The sequence below is a fragment of the Coenobita brevimanus genome, chromosome 77 (assembly GCF_032717465.1).
Source record: "Coenobita brevimanus isolate Jiangsu-jjx chromosome 77, ASM3271746v2, whole genome shotgun sequence".
NCBI classification, from domain to species: domain Eukaryota; kingdom Metazoa; phylum Arthropoda; class Malacostraca; order Decapoda; family Coenobitidae; genus Coenobita; species Coenobita brevimanus.
This window is the reverse complement of record NC_137030.1, coordinates 23,465,002-23,478,340: the sequence shown is the minus strand read 5'-3', so window position 1 is coordinate 23,478,340 and position 13,339 is coordinate 23,465,002.

Below are 13,339 nucleotides of genomic sequence, written 5' to 3'. Positions count from 1 at the left end.
CAGAAAAGTGAGGCAGGGTAAGAGTGAGACAAGGTGACACAAAGTGGGGAAGGTGAGAGAGTAAGTGAGAGAGTAAGGCAGGGCGAGGCAGAGTGAGGCAGGGTGTGGAAGTAAGGACGGGTAAGGTAGCGTGAGGCAGAGTGAGAGAGTAGGGATGAACAAGGCAGAATGAGGCAGGGTGACAAGTAAAATAATGAAAAGAGGGAGAAGGCTGCATTGCGTGTATCAGATCTGAGGTAAGCCGAGAAAGGAAGAGTGAGGCAAAGTGATGCAGAGTGAGGCAGAGTTAGCAATGGTGAGGCAACGTGAAGCAAAGGCAGAGGGAAGGTTGTGGTCTGTGCTGAGTTTGAGAAAGACAGTGAGAAAAGTGAGAATGCGTAGTCAGTGAGGCAACAAGACTACGGCTAAGTTGTGGTGTGTGTGTGTGTGTGTGTGTTAGGTCTATGATAGGGATGGAGCAAGATTGGCTATAGTCGTGGTGCACGACTCTGAGGTTGTCATGTTCGTACCCTGGCATCTTACTTTTTAACAGTGCGTCCGATTTCGTATCATGTTTTTCACGAATCATATTATTATACAAGAATATTATTATACACAGACATATACACCAGTCACAAGAGTATCATGTAGAGGAAATCGGACGCACAATTGACGGGTTGGTTGCCAGGGCACGATAATGACAACCTCAGAGTCGCGCGCCGCGACTGCAGTGAAGCACTGCAGTTTAACAATGAGCGGTGAAGGACAAGGCAGCACAGGCTGAAGCAGGATAAGAGAATAAGACAGGAAGAGACAGGTTGAGGCGAGAGAGGTAGAATGAGACAGGCAGGATGAGGAAGAGAGGGGTAGAGTAAAACAAAGAAAAGCAGGATGAGGAGAGACGAATGATGAGGCAGGGGGAAGCAGGATGAGACAGAGACAGGATGAGGCACAGAGGAAGAACTGTACTGTGTGAGATCACTACGACCGGCAACACTTTATTGCCAGGCAGACCAAGAGAGAGAGAGAGAGTACGACCAGCATCACTGACTTTACTGCTTTCCACCTTGCTTTCCACGACTGATAGGACAAGTGGAAGAGGGGTGGAGGTGAGAGGGGGGAAAGGGGGAGGAAAATGAGGGGAGAGAGATTGGAGTAATGATGGTGAAAAGGGGAGTGGAAAGGAGGGGAGAGAGAGGGGAGAATTATGATGAAACAGGAGGAGTGGGAAAGAGGAACTGGAGAGAGATGGATGGGGGTGGGATAATGATAGTTTGAGGGATAATGAGAATGGAGAGGAGAGAGAGGACAAAGAGTTGAGAAGAGAGGAATGATAAGAAAAAAGATAAAGTGTGCGAAGGATAGAGAAGACACGAGACTGGAAGTGAGAGAGAGAGAGAGAGAGAGAGAGAGAGAGAGAGAGAGAGAGAGAGAGAGAGAGAGTGAATTAGGGAATGGGTGAGTGGGAAGGAGAATGAGTTAGAATAAAGTTAATTCAAGTTAGGCATTGGAAAAAAGAGGTGGAGGACAAAAACAAAGACAAACGAAGGTGAAAGATATACTTAACACTTTTTTGTTCTGGATATTTGGTGTATTATTTATTGTATATATATATATATATATATATATATATATATATATATATATATATATATATATATATATATATAGATATAAGATATATATATTGTTACGAAACAGAGAAAGATAATGTACACTTTAAGTGAGAATACGAAGAGTCACTACTGTCCCGTAAAGTTCCAGGTTCAAAACAAAAAAGTTAGGTAAAATTACAAGTTAAAGTTTAATGCACAAACTAACAACAAAACATTCAGAACTCATAAGGATAATGTAATGGCAAATAAACAGGTTAAATATATGGTTAACTGCAATAGCCTCTATTAACACGAAATTAGCAAGAATAAATTTATCTAAGTCAGCCCTGATAAAATGAGATACCAGATAATACTCAGTGAATGCCAGATAAATAATTACAGATACAAACTATTATCAAAAATGACTGACATAAAGAACCCCACACGAATTACAAAAACTTCACTAGGCCTACAAAGTAAACTTATGCTATACAGTACAAGAAAAATGCAACAACAGTTATACTCAAATTACACACAGCTGCTAGATGGTTGGAGACTTCTTGAGCACTCAAGCACATAATATCTTTGTACAGGGGAGGACAGAGATGTAGAACAAAATGAGGAGCAGATCTAAGTGGCAATGATGCAGAGACTGAGCTCATTATATAGGGGCCAGGCAGGGAGCTCGGTGGCTGTAAGAGGACGCGCAAATGAAGCGATGGGGACAAACGGTCGACAACTTCCCGCACTGAATAACAGAAAGGACGATCTTACTCTATAACGGTAGAAGGGGGGACTGAGGCAGAACACGCTCGTGATCAAACATGCAGCATACTGTGCGGTTAAAATTACACAAAGGATGATGAAATCATAGGCTATGTATAACACCTCCCCACAAAGAAAAAAGAAATTTACAAAGGAAATTTCTTATTACTCTAAAACAATCTGTATATGGCATTACATAACATGCAAAAGACTTTCCTAGTGTTACAAAAACATGAGATCTTCCCTTGCACGTTCAGTCATAGGTACTTGCCAGTATCCCTTTGACAAATCAAACTTACTTATGTACCTAGCCTTTCCGATCTTGTTCTATGCAATCTTCCACACGAGGGAGAGGGCAAGTGTCTGTTTTAGTTATCTGATTAACACGTCTGTAGTCAATACCAAAGCCGCTGTGACCCACCTGGCTTAGGGACCAGAGTGACAGGAGAACTCCACTCGCTTCTGACAGGGCTCAATCATCTTGTGGTCCAAACAGGTAGCCAAGCTCCTTCTGGATGAGAGGAACTTTCTACTGGGTTCACACGGTAAGGGAGGCAATTTAATTGGCTTTGCGTCTCCAACATCGACATCATGCACTTCCAACACAGTGGTTCTTCCTGGAGTAGCACGGAACACTTGCGGGTACTCCTGCAGTAATGCCGAAAACTCCTGCCTTTCCTTAGGAGGTAGATGAGAAAGTTTAGTCTGGGAGATCATTCATGATATCAGGATTCTTCCCCAAACTATCACTCAGGCTCATACTGCATGGGAGAGCTTCACTTGCAGACTCAGGTGGAACAGCTAGCCAGTGCAGACTGGATTATTTTCGTCCCGCCTGTGATATAACTTTAGCATGTTTTCGATGTGACATAGTTGCTTGCTCTTTTCCTACGATCTGGTGTGGCGATGACATAGCTGACATCACTGAGTTTCTTCTCCACGAAATAAGGACCACTAAACTTGGCTTGAAGAGGTTGCCCATGAACTGGTAGCAGAATCAAAACCTGATCTCCTGGCTGAAAGTGGCGTAACCTGGACTTCTTATCATACCAAGTTTTCTTCATCTTCTCCTGAGAACAGCTCCTAAATTCTCTCTCGGCCAGCTGTAAAGCAGTGGACAGCCGTTCTTTGAACTTCGTACATACTACAGCAGGTTGACGTCATCTTCCTCCGACAGCCAGCATTCCTTGGAGTAACTTAAGGGGTCCTCTTACTTCGCTTAGCGACAGTAGTTCAAAAGGTGAGAAGCCCAGTGATTCATTTGGAGATTCTCTTGCAGCAAACACAACGAATGGAAGACCTTTATCCCAGTCTTTCTGATGTTCCAAACAGTATTTCTTGGAGCATCGATTTGAGTGTTTGATGATGCTCTATCTCTCCAACGCTCCTTGGGTCTGGGGATGGTAAGCTGAAGACGTGATCTGGGTGATGCCCTAACTCTTTCAGAGACTGCTTGAGAAACGTTTGACATGAAATTACTTCCCTGTGGTCTGACTGTACTCTCCTTGGGCAGACCAAACTTTTGTGAAGAACCCCAGCATTTCCTTAACCACGTTCTTTGCTGAGATGTTTCTAAGTGGAATGGCTTCAGGATAACGAGTAGCCATATCAATCATGGTCAACACATAAGAAAATCCTGAAGAAGTCTTAGGAAGAGGGCCCACAATATCCACCAACACACACGGGTGAAGAGGCGCCTCAATTGGAGGAATGGGAACTAGAGGTGCAACCTTTTCGGTCTGATTACACTTTCCCACAACTTGACAGGTGTGACAAGACTTACAATACCAGGAAACATCCCTGAAGATACCTGGCCAGTAGAAGTGTTTCAAAATGCGTGCCACAGTCTTCCTCACTCCAAGGTGTCCTGCCAAACTGGAATCATGAGCCACTCGAATGATATCCTGCCTACAAACACGAGGGATGACAACTTGATGTACAACCTCCCATTCACAGTCGGCTGATGCTGTTGGGGGTCTTCCACTTCCTCATAAGTACTCCTGACTTTACATAATAACAAGTAGAAGCACCGGCTGACTCTTTCTTCACTGTAAGCAGGGAGTTGGCTAGACCTTTCAAACTCCAGGGTCAGCAACCTGCAAACTCAACCAACTCTTGACGAGACAAAATTATCAACACTACGGGGTACTGCCTCATGTGGTGAGTGGTCCAAATTAGCTTAAAGAAAAGTGTCAGCTAGGATAACATCATCATCATCATTATCCTCTAAATCACCAGTAACTTTAGACTTAGCCCCTAGTGACAGCACATGCAGGGAACACATCCAGGGACATCACAATCCTGGGACGCAGCCACTGGCTCACTAGAACCCAACTGAGGAGCTGGACACACACTTGACTTCCACCAATATCATTTCCAAGTAAGAAAGTTACACCTGACATTGGGAGTGTCTCAACCAACCCAACCATAACGGAACCATTAACAAAACCAGACTCTAAATTCACTCTGCACAGAGGGACTGAGAAGTAATTATTCCCTACACCCTTTGGTAAGATAACAGTTTCATCAGAGGAATTAAAATTAGAGCCTAGAACACTGGTCAGCATAAAGGGAGTTGGCAAGCACCTGTATCACGATATATTTTAACTGGATTTCCTGTCATCATTACTGTCCAGAGGACTGACAAAACCTTCAGACAGGAAATTAGCACATGAACTCTTGAGAGTGTCACCCACGTTACTGCTCAAAAGAGGAGCTCCATCATGAGAATTTAAGTTACCCCTCAAAGCAGGTTCAGTTAACTCAGTTAAAGAATTCTGGGAACTCTCAAGAGTGGACACTCGACCAATTGACTGAATATTTAAAGACTCCTTTTTGTTCACATCACGCTGTCTCCTGAAACATCTCTCCGTAGTATGACCAAGCTTACTACAATAAGTACATTTACTTGTGAAGCTGGTATTTACTTCCTGAGAAACATCATCATTATTCTCTTTCCTGTTACCTGTACTCTGAGTAGAGGCAACGTACTTATTCTCAGCTTTCCTTTTTCCTCTAGAATATCTCTTGTGAGTGAGAACATACTCATCAGCTAAAACTGCAGCATCAGACAAATTATCTATTCTTCTCTCATCAAGATATAGGCTTACATCTTTACTAATACACCTTTTGAAATCCTCCAGCAAAATCATCTGCTTAAATTTACCAAAATCAGAATCCACATTCTTAGAATTTAACCACTGCTCTAACAAATCTTCTTTGATTTTTGCATACTCAACATGGGATTGCTTTATCTTGCTTGTAAAAAGGATTTAAATTTTACTCTATAAGCTTCAGGAACAAGCTCATAGGCAGTCTTGGGGAATCAAGCTCTTAACTACATCATAATTATCACATTGATCCTGAGGGCAAAGATGCATAAGTTACTTGAGCTTTTACCGGTGAGAACAGTTTGAAGGAGTACTGGCCAATACTCCTTAGGCCAATTTAAAACCTGTAGCTACCCTCTCAAACAACTGAAAATACTTTGTTAAATCAGATTCATTAAAAGGAGTGGGACAAGTTTAACATTTTTAGCTACATCAAAATCATCAGAGCAAGATGATCCAGTCTCCACCTTGTTTCATGCGATACTCATGGTCTGCCTGAATCCTGGCAAGTTCAATTTGTGCCTGAGCCTGTACCTGTGCTCTCTTCAATACGAGCATTTGCCTCCTTAACATAGCCTCCCTAGCACGTGCTTGAAATTCAGCTTCCTCTTCACACGAGCCTCCTGCAGGGCTAGCTGTAACTTAGCTAATTCAATCTGCGTTTGCTCATTTGGAGGAGTTACATTAAACAAGCTTTTTATTAATCATGCCAACAATTTGATCTTTAGAATGATGAGAGTGAACTGCAATTCCCAATTGTTGAGCAACAAGCTTAAGTTCATTCTTTGTTCTGTTTTCTACTCACACACTGTTTGCACATTTGACAAAAAATCTTTGGCTTCATCAAGTGTAGAAAATAGTAGCCATCATGAATATATCACAGTCACAAAATATCCAAACAATATCCTTATGATAATATCCTTGAATATCTCTGGCGAGGGTCGCCAAATTTATGTTATGAAACAGAGAAAGATAATGTACACTTTAAGTGAGAATACGAAGAAGTCACTACTTCTGTCCCGTAAAGTTCCAGGTTCAAAACAAAAAAGTTAGGTAAAATTACAAGTTAAAGTTTAATGCACAAACTAACAACAAAACATTCTAGAACTCATAAGGATAATGTAATGGCAAATAAACAGGTTAAATATATGGTTAACTGCAATAGCCTCTATTAGCACGAAATTAGCAAGAATAAATTTATCTAAGTCAGCACTGAAAAAATGAGATACCAGATAATAATCATTTAATGCCAGATAAATAATTACAGATACAAACTATTATCAAAAATGACTGAAAAAAAGAACCCCACACTAATTACAAAAAATTCAGACTAGGGCCTACAAATTAAACTTGCTTATGCTATACAGTACAAGAAAAAATGCAACAACAGTTATACTCAAATTACACACAGCTGCTAGATAGTTTGGAGACTTCTTAAAGGCACTCCCCTGTTAATAATATCTATACAGGGGAGGACAGAGATGTGAACAAAATGAGGAGCAGATCTAAGTGGCAATGATGCAGAGACTGAGCTCATTATATAGGGGCCGGCAGAGCCTGATACAACTTGTAAGAGGACGCGCAAATGAAGCGATGGGGACAAACGGTCGACAATCCCGCACTGAATAACAGAAAGGACGACTTACTCTACTATAACGGTAGAAGGGGGGACTGAGGCAGAACACGCTCGTGATCAAACATGCAGCATACTGTGCGTTAAAATTACACAAAGGATGATGAAATCATAGGCTATGTAACAATATATATATATGTATGTATGTATGTATATTATCCTGAACATCTCAAGCAACGATCCAGTCTGTCTGTCTCATCCTCAGGTGGTGCATCGACGTAGCTTCCTAAGGATTTTGGTACGCAAGGCCTGTCTAGTTAAAGAAGGCTTGTACAGTGCTTAAATTAGCGAAACCCCATTTGGTCCCACCACTGTCTACTTTCGTAAACTACTTGTTATTTTAGCTGCAGCCAGACGATTTTATTTGGATGAAAGTGACTTACTGGAGGCTGAAGATGCTAATAGTATTAAAATTAACTTCTCTTGATTAAAGCAACTTGAGAAGTGTATTGCAGCAAACGCCAGACGATGGTGTTCAGCTAAATGAGTTACAAGAACAGTATTTTTAAGTCACCAATAAGATCCATGATTGTGACATTTCAAGTATCGTATTCCAGTTAAAACCAGACGATTTTATTTAACTAAAAATGAGTCATAGAAGCCAGAGATTGTAAAGGAAAAGGGGTATGGATAACTAATAACAAGAGAGCAATAAAATCAAAATCTGGGAGGCAGTGACCGTTCAGTCTGATGACGTCTTAGTTTACTTCCTTCTTGCTACCTGTAGACTGCTGTTTTTTTTTTTTTTTTTCATCTTAGGTATAAACCTCTTGAACTGAACGGGTTTATGAAGGTAACATCTAACGTTTGCAGTTCGAAAGGCCTCTCTCCTGAGCTGAATAAAATCGTTTGGAAGTACCAGTTGCAGGATCAACAGTAGCATCTCAAGTTGCAAGGGTATTGAGGGCATACCGTAATGGTTCTAGCTCAATCAGTACAAGAGGTTCCCATGAGCTGAGTGAAAACCCGTCATCGTTGCGAGAGGAGAATAAAATGTTATTATATGTAAGAAGTTACTAGGTTCTTTAAGCGCCTTCGTTATGCTGGATCTCCCGTCTGGTCGTAGCAAAACTTAATTATAAAGACTTCATTTCATTGCGTGGATTAACCTCCTAAGTACAATGAAGTCTTTTTCACATTTTATGCTTCCTATTGCCGGACGGTTTTAATCAAATATCGTAAGACCTCTCTCTTAGTGAAGCAGTGAATGGAGGCGATAATTAACTCTTCCAAACCAAAAACACCATTCAAAGCTCGACGAAATGACCGAATAACATTAAAATAAAACATGACATACTCAGGCTGAAGCATCAGTAATTGTGTGTGTGTGTGTGTGTGTGTGTGTGTGTGTGTGTGTGTGTGTGTGTGTGTGTGTGTGTGTGGGTGTGTGTGGGTGTGTGTGTGTGTGTGTGTGTGTGTTCTTATAACCTCAGTACAAAAAGTAACCCCATAAGTTGAAAAAAGTCGTAAGGTCGTAGGAGAAACTGAATAAGAACAGAACTCTTAGACAGATTTTTTTTTTTTTTTATAAATAACAGAACGGAGGAAGGAAAAACAAATGGGAAAAAAAAAAAATCCATACACCAGATTACTGGTGTCCTCTGTTCATAAAATATCTGTAACAGTTAGACTTGAACAGTTGTGTGTTGAAATTTGGAGGAAAACAACTCTGGGGAAGCGAGTTCCAGAGAGATGCAGTTCGGGGAATGAAAGAATTCTGATAGGCAGAAGCTCTGCAATATGGTTGAGTGACATTCCAGTCATGAGCGCTACCAGATGCCCGTGTAGCACGAGGGAAGGCATATAGAGGTGGCACCATGGACGCAACTTCGTCTGAGCATTTGCCAAAAAAATATCTGTAAAATAATGCAAGGGAGGCAACATTCCCTCTTACTTGCAGGGGAGGTAGTTTATATGTAATGGCAGGGTTGTTAATGATTCTAACAGCTTCACTCCGAACTTCGTCCAGTTGTCTCAATGCAACCTCTCCACAGCCATTCCACAAGGGTGAGCAATATTCAAGCTGAGAGCGCACATGACTCCTACAAACTATAGCCAACTGCTCATCGGCGAAGAAGTTACGGACTCTGTACAACAATCCAAGCCTCCCCGAGGCGGTTTCAGGAACTGATCCGACATGAGAGGTCCAGCTGAGGGCACTGCTAAGCGAGACACCAAGAACCCCAACACTCTTGGAGATGGGAATATTAGCAGCACCGAAGGCAACGCACGAATCTGGCAACATCCGTCCATCAGCAAACTGCACATACCCAGCCCCACCAGCACCAAAAGAGACAAGGCTGCCCCGTCCCCACCCACTGACCGTAGACAGATCCCGACCCATGGAGATGGCTGCACTGAGTCGAGAGGCAGAGACACCAGACCCCGTGAATGGATGTCTGAGTGCGAACAAACCATGCAGCGCTGAGTACATGAGTGAATGGGACTGCGAGCGCCAGACAAGAGATCACCAACATGAACCAGAAACAGGGTTGGTGCCAGAACCGATCTCCGCGGCACGCCGGCGCCAACTGAGTGGAAATTCGAATATACACCATCTACCCCCACTCCCACCTTCCTGTCACCAGGACAAGAAGAAATCAAAGGAACAAAAGACGTCAGTCCACAGCAAGGGAGTTTGGACAGCAGGGAACGGCGCCACACCCCGCCGAAAGCCCCAGAGATATCAAGAGCTACTGCATGAGTTTCTCCAAAAAGATCAATTGATTGATGGATGGTATGAGTCAAGAGATTGAGTATGTCAATGGTGGATCTTTCGTGGAGAAAACCGTATTGTCTATCACTAATTAAGTTGTTGGATTCAAGATGTTTAACAATATGCTTATTAATTAAAGTTTCAAATACCTTACCAAGAGAAGATGTGACAGCTATTGGTCTGTAATTGGAGGGGTCAGACGAACTTCCTTTCTTCGGAACTGGGTGGATATTGGCTTCTTTCCATGAATCTGGGAATAAAGAAGTATGTATGCATAGTCTGAATAATTTAGCTAGGACAGAGACAAGTTCAGGGGAACACTTTTTCAAAACAATTGGCGGAATTCCATCTGGGCCTGGAGCTTTGTTGGTAGGTAAATTGTCTAGGATGGATTTTACATATCTTGTCTGTATTTTAAGTGGGGCAATTTCGGGAGAATCAAGTTCCAGTACTGAGACATTCTGGCTGGTATCATCTATGGTAGAGTTTCTGGCAAAGGTACTAGCAAAGGCATCTGCTTTCCCATGTGGGTCATTTGTAATATTGCCATCTGAAGATTTTAGTGGGGGAATGGAAGATGACTTGTTAAAGTCATAATATGGGGTACGTTAAACTGAAGCATCACTGAGACTTAATTGGGTGAAGCACCCTGTGTGTGAAAACTGTTAGGATGTAAATGACTGACCGGGCCGCTGCTAGAGGGGTTCCCGCTACAAAAGGACGTCATCTTAGTGACGCGAAAATAGAAGAAACTGTAATTTTGGAAGAAAAAAGAAAAGAAAAAAAGAAACAGGTTATAAACAAAGGTAAATGAGCGGGAGGGCGTAAGGGGAGACCGATAATAAAGACATTAGAAAAAGAGAGAACAAATAACACGGTAAGAAATATAATAGTCCACGCTTGCAGGGAGAAATGACGAGGACGGTATGAGAGAGAGAGAGAGAGAGAGAGAGAGAGAGAGAGAGAGAGAGAGAGAGAGAGAGAGAGAGAGAGAGAGATTTCATGATAACGAAGTGAGAGGAGGAAGTATAAGGGGCAAGCATAGCGTTAAAGAGAAGAAAAAATGTGAAAGACAGAAGGGTGGAAATAAAATATGACTATAATGAAAGAGAAAGGAAAGTACAAGTGACAAAAGGAGACAGGGAAATTAATTTTAAAGAGAAAAAAAAAGTGTCAGCGTGAAAAGGAAACAGGGAAACATGAATAATAAGGAAAAATGAGTGATGACAAAAAAGTGAGAGAAACATGAGTGAAAGAGAGAAAATGAGACACAGAAATACACCTGACATGGAGGGTGTGAGAAAAAGTAAACAAAAACATGCGACAACGCAAGGGAAAGTAGTTAAAGGAGAAAGTGAGACAGAGAAACAGAAATAGTGTGGGAATTGTAAGAGGAAGGAAACAAAAGCATGGGAATGATGGAAAGGAATAGGCACAAGCATAACGAAAGAGAAGTAAAACATAAAAATGGAGACCAACAAAGCTGAAGTGGTAGGTGGTGGCGACCATCATCCAATCACTTGATATAGTGCTGCTTAAACCGGCGCCGCCTTCCGAAGGCGTCTTATCGCTACAAACACTGATCTGAGAAAATGTTTATTAAATTTCTATCTCGGTGACCTTTGAAGGAAGCTCATAAGACGCTTCAGGCACCGGTGGGAGTGTTGCCATCTAGACGGACCTTTATTTCAGTAGCTATCCATAGAAAACAATGTCTCACCACCGGCGGGCTGGGAGGTAACGAATACAAGCGTGCTTATGAATGATGAAGTCACTCCTTCCCGTCGTCAGCTGATCAGTCTGTCAAAATAACTGACGTATGGTGCGTCCATTTGACATTCAAATACTTCTCATTATTGCCGTTACTATTTCCCAGCCTCTTCCCCAACCATTCCCAGCCTCTTCCCCAACCATTCCCAGCTTCTTCCCCAGCCGTTCCCAGCCTCTTCCCCAACCATTCCCAGCCTCTTCCCCAACCATTCCCAGCTTCTTCCCCAACCATTCCCAGCTTCTTCCCCAACCATTCCCAGCTTCTTCCCCAACCATTCCCAGCTTCTTCCCCAACCATTCCTAAGGCCTTCCCTAGTCATTCTCTAGCCTCTTCAACGGTACTCTTTTCTCGAACCACACACCAGGCATTGCTACTAATGCGGATTAGCATTAAGAAAACAGTAGTATATGATGTATAAAAAAACACTTTTCCTTTCATAGTATTAGCATAGCAGTAAAATAGTTTTTACAGGAACTTTAATATTATATTTCTAAAATTATACAGGCTAGTGAGACATACATAAACACAAAACACCCGCTGTTTCTTGACCACCAGCAGATGAAGCCAAAACTCGAGACAGAGAGAGCGAGAGAGAAGGATTAATCCCCGAGCTAGACCTCATCAGATCATATAGCCCTGCTAGGGTTACAGGAGAGCGCTACCCCTCCCAGCACGGCAGCCACCGGGCGGGGCGCGAACTCGCAACCTCACGATTACGAGGGAGACACCCTACCACCGAGATACCGCACTCCCCATGAAAGAGAGAGAGAGAGAGAGAGAGAGAGAGAGAGAGAGAGAGAGAGGGCGGGATAACATGAACGCTCTGTGAAAGAGAGAATCACACGAACGCTCCGTGAGAGAGAGAGAGAGAGAGAGAGAGAGAGAGAGAAAGAAAGAAAGAGAGGGATAACATGAACGCTCTGTGAGAGAGAGAATCACATGAACGCTCCGTGAGAGAATCACACGAACGCTCCGTGAGAGAGAGAGAGAGAGAGAGAGAGAGAGAGAGAGAGAGAGAGAGGAATGCTTCGTGAGAAAGAGAGGATCACATGAATATTCAGTGAGAGAGAGAGAGAGAGAGAGAGAGAGAGAGAGAGAGAGAGAATTAAAAATATTATCATGATATTCCTTTAGCTGCTTAACACTAATCAAAGAAAAAAAATAATGATTGTGTGTTTGCTTCATGATGTACAAAAGTTAGGAAATACGGTTACATGAATGAATGCTAACAAGCGTAAAACGAGAACAAGACTGATGACAACTCTAGTAACTATTACCCTTTCAATTTCACTAGAACAAGGCCTCACTTTTGCTCTTTTTAATTACTGGGTTTTTTGTCAGAGGGAGATAACAGGGAAAATTATAGTTTTGGAGTATTGTCATCAAAATGAACAGAAAAATGTGTGTTAATGTCTTTTGCTATTTGTTTTACCGGTTATGGTACAAGAAGACAGAATCGTGGCTCGGCTGGAGTGAAAGGCCAATAGTGATAATTTACATAAACAAAATTGAGTAATAACCAGTAAGAAGTAGAAGAAGAAGAGGAAGGAGAAGGAGAAAAAGAAGAAGGAGAAGAAGCAGAAGATGTAAAGGCAGACTGCTTTAGTAAATGAAAGAAAATATTGGCAAAGAAAATAATGATCCAGTCTTACAGGTACTTCGATAAAAACAAAATTAAAGACAGCCATTGGTTATCAAAAATACTGTCAAACTAGTCTCATAAGTAAATTAATAATTTTTTTTGTAAAACCATATTACCCAAAGTTAAAA